The sequence below is a fragment of the Macrobrachium nipponense genome, chromosome 7 (assembly GCF_015104395.2).
Source record: "Macrobrachium nipponense isolate FS-2020 chromosome 7, ASM1510439v2, whole genome shotgun sequence".
Lineage (NCBI taxonomy): Eukaryota > Metazoa > Arthropoda > Malacostraca > Decapoda > Palaemonidae > Macrobrachium > Macrobrachium nipponense.
This window is the reverse complement of record NC_061109.1, coordinates 60193916-60204278: the sequence shown is the minus strand read 5'-3', so window position 1 is coordinate 60204278 and position 10363 is coordinate 60193916. Positions and strand designations below refer to the sequence as shown.

Sequence of the window (10363 nt, the reverse complement as noted above, 5' to 3'; positions counted from 1 at the left end):
ACAGATCGAGAGAGAAATTTTAATGTTATGCGCCATTGCATGAAGAATAGAGGTTAGGGAGTAAGTTTCAAAATGGAAATATCATGAAATGCTAGTTAATCACGAATCCTGCATTGTAAAGGTATTTTCGTGAGTTATTTTTTATGTGAAACAACGTGCGCTAGCTCTCTCTCTCTCTCTCTCTCTCTCTCTTCTCTCTCTCTCTCTCTCTCTCTGGGGAATCTCGCATGTCTAAACGGGATAGGATTTTTAAATCCTCCAGCCACGTGGCTCGAAACCTATCCTCGATTCCGCTCTATCCATTAACAAAAGATAGATGAGTCAATAAGTCAGAAAAGGAAGACAAAGTGTTAACGTAAAACATTCTTAACGTTATTCTCTGTGCAGAAAGTAATCAAATAAGGGCAAATACTTTTGCATCTCGAACAAAAGCATATGTTACTTTCCAGCCCATGCCTGGAAAACTGTTGTGATTCATACATTCAGTCCAGAGCAGTCTAGACCGGTCGCGTGTGGCTAAATTCTCCAGGGTTTTCAGTTTGCGGACAGGAGGGTTTTAAGTTCGCGGGAACGAGGAAAGGGAAGGGGTTGTGGGAAAAAAGCCATGTATTTTATAGCGTTAGAGAGGTTATCCTGGGTCTTCTGAGCAAAGCTAGGTTCAAGAGATTGCGTTGGTAGCAAAGAAAAAGAATATATTTATCAACTTCCCGTTCTCCATCCTCGAGACGATATCTATTAAAAACAAAAAGGGAGATCCCATATCCATTTTTTATTATCAACTGTATTTGCCACGTTTTCACGTGAGGATTCCGTGAATTTTGTGACCAGATTATTTTTTCTCTTTTAATTACAAAAACCGTAATTGCGTTGAGGTTCCGCATTTACGTTATTTGCCACGCTTTCACGTGAGGTTCCATGAATTTGTGACCAGATTTTTCGTTTATTTACAAAACCGTGATTGCATGAGGTTCCGCATTTACGACATTTTTGTCACGTTTCACGTTGAGTTTCCGTGAATTTCATGACGAGTTTTTTTTTCTCTCCCTTTTTACCTTACCAACCCGTACTGGCGTTGAAGCTTCCGCCTGTATAACATTTATTTGTCACATCCTCACGTTGAGTTTCCGTGAATTTTGTGACTAGATTTTTATTTTTTCCTTTTACCGGATGACATTGTGTTGTGTTCAGAGGGGAGGGAGGAGTTGGAGGGGAGGTTGGAGAGGTGGAGAGCAGCACTTGAGGAGAGAGGAATGAGAATAAGCCGATAAAAAACCGAATATATGTGTTCCAGTATTACTGAGGATGGTGGAAGTAGAATAAGATTGGGTAGGGAAGAAATAAAGAAAGTACAGAAGTTCAAGTACTTAGGGTCCGTATTAGAGGATAGTGGAAGCATGGACCAAGAGGTGAGACACCGAATTCAGGCAGGATGGAATAACTGGAGGTCTGCATCAGGGGTCCTCTGTGACAAGAAGGTCACTCTGAAATTGAAAGGAAAGTTCCATAGGACGGTGGTCAGACCAGCAATGTTATATGGAACAGAAACAGCAAGTATGAGGAAAACAGAGGAGAAGAAGATGGATGTAGCAGAAATGAGAATGTTGAGATGGATGTCGGGAGTAACAAGGGAAGATAGGATTAGAAATGAGTATATAAGAGGATCGACAAAAGTAGCTGAAATATCGAAGAAAATACAGGAAGGAAGGCTTCGATGGTATGGACACCTGTTACGAAGGGAGGAACGTCATGTTGGAAGACATACGATGGAAATGGAAGTGCAGGGTAGAAGGAAGAAGGGAAGACCAAGAAAGAGATGGCGTGATTGTGTAGGGGAAGATATGGAATTGAAAGGTATAAATGAGAACGAGGCACAGGACAGAAATCGATGGAGACGACTCATTCGCAATGGCGACCCCATATAAAAATGGGTTTAAGCTAGGAAGAAGAAGACCTTACAAATCTGTACGGGCGTTGAATTTCCGCCTTTACGACATCCTTTTGCTACCTTTTCACGTGAGGATTCCGTAACCAGGGTCTTTTGTTCTATTTTACGAAATTTATTACCAAATCCATTACTGGTGTCGAGTTCTCCGCCGAACTGTAAATTACAGAGATTGTACGGCGAGTTTTCTGCCGTGCTATGCACCAGTAGTAACTTTGCAGGGATTTACGGTCATCTTGCCAATTCTGCGTCGAGCATTTCCACATACTCTGGCGACATTAGCTGATTTTGCAACTGCTTTCCACCCTATTATTCTCAGGCTAGTCTACTAGCGTTTTACGGCTGAGGAGATGGCCAGTAACGCAGCACTGGAGGAGGTACAGAAGCTGGACGAGCCCTGGGGCTGGGGGGCGCAAAGCTGATCAATTGGGTGAATGATAAGCTGAAGGAAGCAGCCCAAGAGAGAGTAACCGAACGGGAGAAGGAGAGGGAAGTGGGAAAGCACAAGAAAGAAGAGAACTAGCTGAAAGAGCATTAAAAGTGGCTTGAAAGAGAAGCGCAAGACAAGAGAAGCAGCTGAGAAAGAAGCGCAAGAAAAAAGAGAAGTGGCTGAAGCGAATTTCAAGCTGCTGAAAGAGAGAAAGAAAGGGCACATGAACTGGCTTATGGCAGTCCAGAGTGCCACCCTGGCTCCGAGTCCCAACCGCCTCCTGCGCCCTCTCACCTCCACAGCATGGGCGGCCTCATTAGGGCTTGGGACGATAATGAACCCGACACCTGGCTCGATCATGTTGAGCAGGTGTTTGGGAACATCAATCCAACCCCTCAGGAAGTGGCCCTCCACCTTGGCAAGCATCTCGCTGGCAAAGGGCGGACAGCATTCGAGGCCCTTCCCCTGAATGAGCGACACGATCTCGCCCTCGTCCGAGAGGCAATCCTTGGGGCTTACGAATTGACCCCAGACTGGTGGAGGCAAAAATGGAGGACTATGCCCAAGGAGGCTAACCAGACGTGGACAGAGTAGGCAGCCAAGAAGACACCGGCACTCCGTAGGTGGACGAAGGCCTCCAACGCAACATCTGTTGAGGAGGTCTTAGAGCTCTTCCAGCTAGAGGACTTTCTTGCCTACACCCCCCCTGATCTTGCCACTCACTTGGTGGACAAGGCCCCCAAGACTCTTTTGGAGTGCTGTAAATGGGCAGACGCCTATGACACCCACCATCCATTGCAGAGTTAGTTAAAAAAGAAAATAAGTCCTGCTCTCCCCCTCACTCCTGCTGCCACCCCTCAGCCTACCCAGCGTGCCAATAACCTTCCTCGGAAACTTGTGTGTGGGCATTGCAACTAACCCGGTCACACCACGGAGCAGTGCCTATCAAAGGTAGATCCTCCTCAGCAAGCTGCTGCCACTCCTCCAAGTGGACTACCCCTCCAAATGGACTACCCAGTCATAATAACAAAAACAACGCCCATTGGAACAGAAACAACAAGCCCAGGCCTGATTTTAGCAAGAGTTTCTGTGACACCTGCAGAGTGCATGGGCACACTGTTTCCTGGGGCGGGATGCCCCAAGAAAGTTCCTGTTTCTGCCATTGCTATGGCCGTAACAAATCCATCCACTCTAGGCCCCCTGCTCAGGGCTCCATATTTGTTGCACCTCCAAGAGGTCATTATCCGGCCCACCAGGTCCGAGCTTTCGACGACACTGGTGCGCAAGTCTCCATCATCCGAGAAGATAAAATTCCTTACGGAGCTAAAGGTTGATAGGCATCAGCTTTCATAAACGATAGAGAGCCTCAACCACGTCAAGAGGTTCCTACCTACTATCCGGTTGAGAGTCACGCACCTCACCGTTCGAAGATATGTACCATGGCAGTAGCAAACTATATACCAGGAGGTTATGATGTCCTGCTAGGACAAGATTTTAAGTCTCCTCCTAACTTTATACCGTATCAGGGCCCCCGCCCTCACATAGCTCCAGACCCGTTCCACGGGCCTCCAAGGACTACCTCTGCACAGCCAGTGCCACTGGAAGGTGCCAGGCAGTGCCAGGCTCCATCTCTCATGGAGGTTGAGCCATGTTCGAGTCCTTCCACTAAGTCAGGAACGGCTTTAGTGCCAGTGCCAGGGCCAGACTCGAGTATTCCTCCTGGAGCTCTAAGTCCCGGTCGCTCTCCTTCTGCTGGCTTGGCCCAAACTACCCATACCGGCAGTCAAGGAAGAGCCAATTCCAATAGGAATCCTCCAGGACACCCATGACCATAGTGGACACTCCACCAATGGTGCGGCCTCGCAGGCCGCCCCAGAGTCGGTCCTCCCTAAGGGTAAGCCCATCCCGAATACCATTACTTCATCCAATCCCCCTCCGTCAGCAGCTAACTGGTCCCAGAGTAATGACTCTGCCGAATCCTATTTGGCCGAAGAACTCAGGGAACCGAGCCACGCAGCATTAGGCACGGGGACGAGTGCCAAGGCCCCAGTTGTCGCAGCAGCTGGAGCAGATGCCCCTTCGGAATCTTCAAAGGGCTTGGATCCTCCAAGGCCCATCATGGCATGGTCAAACCGACACCTCGGAGAGGTCGAAGGAAGGAGGAGGGAAAAGGGCGTCGAGGTTTTCAGAAACTTACGAGAGCCAATAGCCTCTCTGCACTAGTGCCTGGCACAGTGCCACCCTCTTATAGAGTATTCTGACCCTCTCCATCCCGAAAAGAGTGCCAGACTCTGCTACTTCTACTTCTTTCTGACCCTTTGGTAACTTTCTTCTTTTCCTTTTGTATTGCCTGTATTTAATCTTCCTTGGTTTCCTTTCTTCATAGTTACTGTCTTGAGGCATTTGTTGTATATTGTATGCTCTGCTTAGGCAGAGCCAACCTGCCAGCTACCCTGGCCTTGTATAAATTAGTACTTCTTTACGAACTACTGTTGTAAAAGTGCAACAATTGGCACCGTGCCCTATTCTAGGCACTTAGAATTCCATTAAATTGGGAAAATTTTGCCAGCAAACGTTGCTATAGCTTAGAGATAATTTCGAAGCCTGGCTCGTTATACATTAGTTGATTAGCTTTTGATTTAGTGTTATTCCCTAGTCTTTAAATTTTGTGAGGTCGACATTGTTTTGATCAAATTTACATTTCGTTTTCTTGTGTGTGTGTGTTATCCTATTTAATCCCTACAAAGAATTACTCCTAATTTTCCCCTTGTTGGTGCTGATGTAATTAATACTGTTAGGCGTCGTCTTGTTACGAGACAAAGTAACTTCACGAAACTGTAAGGCCATTAGCAGACCTGAACGTGTCATATCAAACCTTCAGGGTAAACACATAGGATGTGTTGACTTGAACAACTGAGTTAGTAGTATTATGTAGGATGTAACTTACCTGTAGGTTTAATGCCATATATAACCACTTCTTGTTATTCATTGTTATTCTCAGTGTGACGTTATATTTTAAGGGAATTCTTATTTGAATATAGAAAGTTAATCTTTAGTCAAGTCACACTTCATTTTGCTTAATTCTGTGCCTGTCGAGTAAGACTTCATGAATATTATAATTGGCAGATTTTGAATATTGCTTATATTATAAGTCCACTCAAGGGAGAATGGAAGGCTCAGTAATCTATATTGCAATTGGTCCTTGTTTCTAGCTTGTCTTGTCCATTCCAACCCTTCAAGGGTTGAAATGTCCTCTAGAATGGGGAGGTGTTCAAGATTTAAGCAGAACCAAGGAAAGAAAGTCTTTTACCCAAGTTTAAGGTATCTATACGAGTTGCCCCTTCGACTTTGGAGGAACCCATTCTCCTTTTTCTTTTGAAAAGCTATCTCTTCTCCCATTGGTTGTTGGATTACCCCACAGGGACCGTAGGAGGAGCTATCCAGGAGAAAGCTTTAAAAGGCCTTGAACCCAGGAGAGGAGTCCTCAGAAGAAGACGAGACCTCGGTGAGGTCAGACCACTGGCCAGACGCCGCTGCCGCCGCCCCCACCACCTGGGCCTGGCTTTGGGAAGCCCAAGTATATTTTTAAAAGTCCATAGTGTCGAGACTTCAAGGAGAAGACAACCGGCATCATCACTAAAGGTACTGTAAGAGAAATTCCATTTCAACCAGGGAATTGTTTTATCTTTGTCTGTATTTCATTTCATTTTCCAAGGCGACTTGTGCAGTGTTTCATTCCCTCGCCATCTGGGCTCAATTCTGTAATTGCTCCCCAGTGAATTTAAGACACGAAATAGTTTTTACTTGCTGTGTAAATTTCCCAGTCATTTCACCCCCCCCCACCACCGAGTGGCCTTTTCATTGAGAGAAATAGTGAATAAGTTCCCCTCGTGTGCCCCCCTGCCCTTATGCCTATGCCCCTCTTTTGCAGACAAACGCTGTGCCTGGCTGTGGTAGAACTTGGAAATCCTTCGAAGCTTGCAATTTGCTCCGTTGCGCAAAGTTTCCTAAAATCGGGGCCAGGACTGCTCCCACCAAAGTGTTTGTGTGGACTGAAAAGCAGTTTCACTTGCCATTGTGTTCCTGCACCTCTGTAAATTTATGTAAATATAGTTGCTTTTACAGTAGATCCAGCTTTTATGTAAATTCCCCCTCCCTCTTCAGTAAAACACCCGGTCCTTATGCCTTAGTTTTTCTACTTTTTTGTTTAGTTTAGTTTTTCAACTTTACTTTGCTTTGTTCAAACCCCCCGTCCTCTGGTCAAGGCCTAAATTTTCAATGTAACTGTATTTTCTGGGAGGAGAGAGGTGGAATTTTGTATAATTATGTATATATATATATATATATATATATATATATATATATATATATATATATATATATATATATATATATATATATATATATATATATATATATATATATATATATATATATATATATATATATATATATATATATATATATATATATATATATATATATATATTATATACATATGTTTGATAGTAATGTATATTATACAATACCCTCAAGTAACTCTCTCAAAACAAAACAAAAATTGGTGGTGCCATCGTTCAGGACGTGTTGTTTCAATCAGTTATATTCCAAAGTAAATGAAAAATAAGAATATAAACTGGGGATGTTTCTTAACGAAATAAGAATTATGCTAAAGGGCTCATAAATGATATATGATTTAAAGGAGAACTGGAGACAATGCAAAAGTAAAATCATAATGGGAGGTAATGAAACCTCCCTCACACCCTCATAATTTACTTGTAGGTACTTTATGCCGATTGCGAAAAAGTGTAGCGCAATGACTGGTTACACAAGGATTTATTACCTTTTCACCTATTATAGTTTCTTACATATATTTTATACACAACAAATTGTTTGGTATAGTTCGTTTGTATGGGGTTTTTACGTTTGGTTTAGTTGTAGAAGTCAGTTATTTTGAGTTTCTAAAAGCTAGTTTATTTTTTATCAAAGAAACAAACATGTATAGATACACGAGTTTCATTTATCTTTATATTATGTAGTCTTTGCAGTGCTTTGTCCAAATAGCTTAAAATGTCTACAGCATGACTCTTACAAGAGCTTTGGGCGATATGGCCACCCTCAATTTTATATCTGATAAGAACAGTCAGTAGCTTAATATTGCACTTGGCCTTTCATAGGGTGTTGTGGATTTCGTCATGTGTGTGTCCCTTTGCACGACCGTAATAATAACCTTTCTACAAAATTGAATGTTGCCTTGTCCACCCTTACGTTTTTCATAGCAATCCATGGAGCTACCTGTGTTGCCTTTAACAGCAATAAATGTGAGTTTTTCTCTCTCCAACAACCAATCATTGACCCAATATTCTTTTTCGTGGATTTTATTCTTCAGAGTTATACTGGGTGCAACGGCACACTCTGAGCATATATGGTTCATTATCAGCTATTCCCTCCGCCAAGTCCAAACTGTGTGGCTACCAACTTAAGACAAGTGACTTTGTTCAGACCGAGCAGTAACGTGAGGTAGCAGTCATTTTTTTGGTGTCTCCTCCCTCTCAGTTCTCATCGTACGACCAGATCGACTGAGTGGCACGTCTTAGGTTACCAGTCAATTACGGCTCAGCAATAAAAATTAACGTCAAAATTAAGAAATGTACTCCATAGAAGCAATTTCGATAGCCCGGCGTTTTATGTTTTGCACACACGTGACAAACTAAATTATTATAAAGCCTCATAGCTATTCGGAAAAAGTTTACCTTGAGTTTTGAAAATTAACTAATTTATTAAGAGTAGTTTTATGTTGTTTTATTCTCTAATATATCTAGCAATCCCCTTCTCACCAGTCACAGAGGTGGATAAGTTGTTAATTTCGCAGCCTTTACTTTCAAATAACTTTCTTTCAATAACAGCTATTAAAAATTCCGCAATTAATGATCATATAAATAGGTCAAGTGTTCTTTGCAAGGTTAATTTGTTCCATGAAACTGAGCTGAAATCACTTGTTGGTTTCGACGCTCAAGTTGCTGCTTAAAGTTATTTGAAAGCCAGAGGTCGGATTTTATATATTTACTTTAAAGTACTTGAAAATTCTCGAAATCTACCAATTTTCACAAACTGGACTAAATTTACCATTGTCTTGAGGTATTTTACTATACCTGAAAAACCTTCTTGTATAACAATTTAGCAGATCAAGTTACACTACACCAAGGACCACTTCTCGCAAAGTGTGGACTACACTTTTAGTGCATTTTGTGACAAAATTCACTTTTGAGCAACTATAATAAATTATTTCAGGATGGTAGCACATGACATGTCGCCAAAATGAGCTTTTTATTCAGTTCAGTTCCAACAGGCGCATAAGAAAATGTGTGAACCTTAATCAGCAGGAGGGAAATTCATCCATTTTACAACAGTAATCAGAATCATAAAATCAAATAAAGATGCTTGTGATTATAAACACAAATTTGAGACGCTCAATTTTAGGATGCAAGCCAGTACATCATTGGATACTTAACCTTCATACCTTTGTATTGCACGACTAAATTTTCCACAATTATAGGAAAAGTTTAAACTTTAACAAAACTACTCTGCAAAAATGCATTAACACCTAAATATACCATTTGGGCAAAGCTAAGAAGCTATACATTTTAATTTGTCATTTAAAAAACATAACTCTTTGTGAGGTCGGTACTAACTCTTTTGGATAACTGATCAGGCGAAACTGCTTCGTAGTTAATTAATGCAACCTAAGGAGTGTGTGCAACCATTTCCATTCAGTAGCTTTTGTTTGGTCCTTCATATCGTGAAGCTCAGTTGTGGCTAACGTAGGCAGCAATTCCTCCGCAAGGAATTTTTCGATATATCTAACCTGTGCAAATCCAAAGCTTCAGCTGTTAACAGTTTACAATTTTAGCTAAAAAAAACTTTTAGTAATTCCGATTAACATTTATACATTATATCTAATCCTCAAAAACATGTAATTAAACTGTACAGTATAGAAGTGTTGAACCTTATTGAAATAATGACATTTTAAAACTATTAAACCACTTTAAAGCTTTGTTATACCCGAGTTCTATCTGCCAAACTTGAAATTTAATACATTAAGCCTTCAAATTAATATTGAAAACAATACAGGCAATAACATTTAACTATTCAAGTTTACTAGTATTTTCTTTTAAGTCAAGCCCATTTTTGGCGTGCAGTAGACAGTCTACTGCACGACAAAAGATATTCTCCCCCTCCAAGGGTCAAGGCTCTGCCTCTGAATTGGGGAGATTTGGCTGGCAGAGATTAAGTTTCAAATTACAGAAACTAATGAAGTCTCTTACCTCTTAATCCTGAAGGGAAAAATAGTTACCAGACTGGTTTCGGGGAATTCGGTAAATGCGCTTCGAATTTGGCGTGGTGGACATCAAGAAATGAAGCCAACCAGTTTTCGTACCTGAAACAGAAAATGCTTCAGATATTTGCTGCACTAAGCAGTTGTGTTCTTTGTTAGACAAATTAGACAATACGTTAAAATGTACTGCAGTACCTAATTTTACAATTTATCAGCAGCCACTTCAAGCAAAAGACTCAAACGAACATTTTCCTCAAAGTGTAACAATGTAACCAGCAAAGCGAGTACATGCAAATAAAATTAAGTCACAAACCGACAAAACACTAATACTCTCTTTCTTAGTATGATCGTAAGTTGCCACCTTGTGGACACGTGAGTGACGTGACGTGAGCACTTTGCTATGAATAATGATTATGATACTCGAACGAAAGGTTTTCTGCCAAGGATCACTGCGGTAGGAAATACTCTGGAGTAATTTGTCAAGCAAACGATAAATGGCAGTAACAAGAACGATCTCTGGTTCCCACGCCTCAGTTCGGAATGGAAATACTGAATTACGATGAGTTTAATCTTGATCTGCCTTATAAACATTGAAAATATCAGCACCGAAGCTCTCATAAATATGGAATGGAATGGAATATGTATAGAGTTTACG

At 41.6% G+C, this 10363-nt stretch overlaps 1 long non-coding RNA gene across 1 annotated transcript in view; it reads right to left on the bottom strand.

Moving 5' to 3' along the window:
• Positions 1–9697: 9697 nt before the first annotated feature.
• The window catches only part of LOC135217293 (uncharacterized), a 102414-nt gene continuing 101748 nt past the window's right edge, over positions 9698–10363 (bottom strand). Inside the window, exon 3 of the long non-coding RNA XR_010315097.1 lies at positions 9698–9810. This is a non-coding gene — a long non-coding RNA (uncharacterized LOC135217293). The remainder of the gene's footprint in view (positions 9811–10363) is intronic.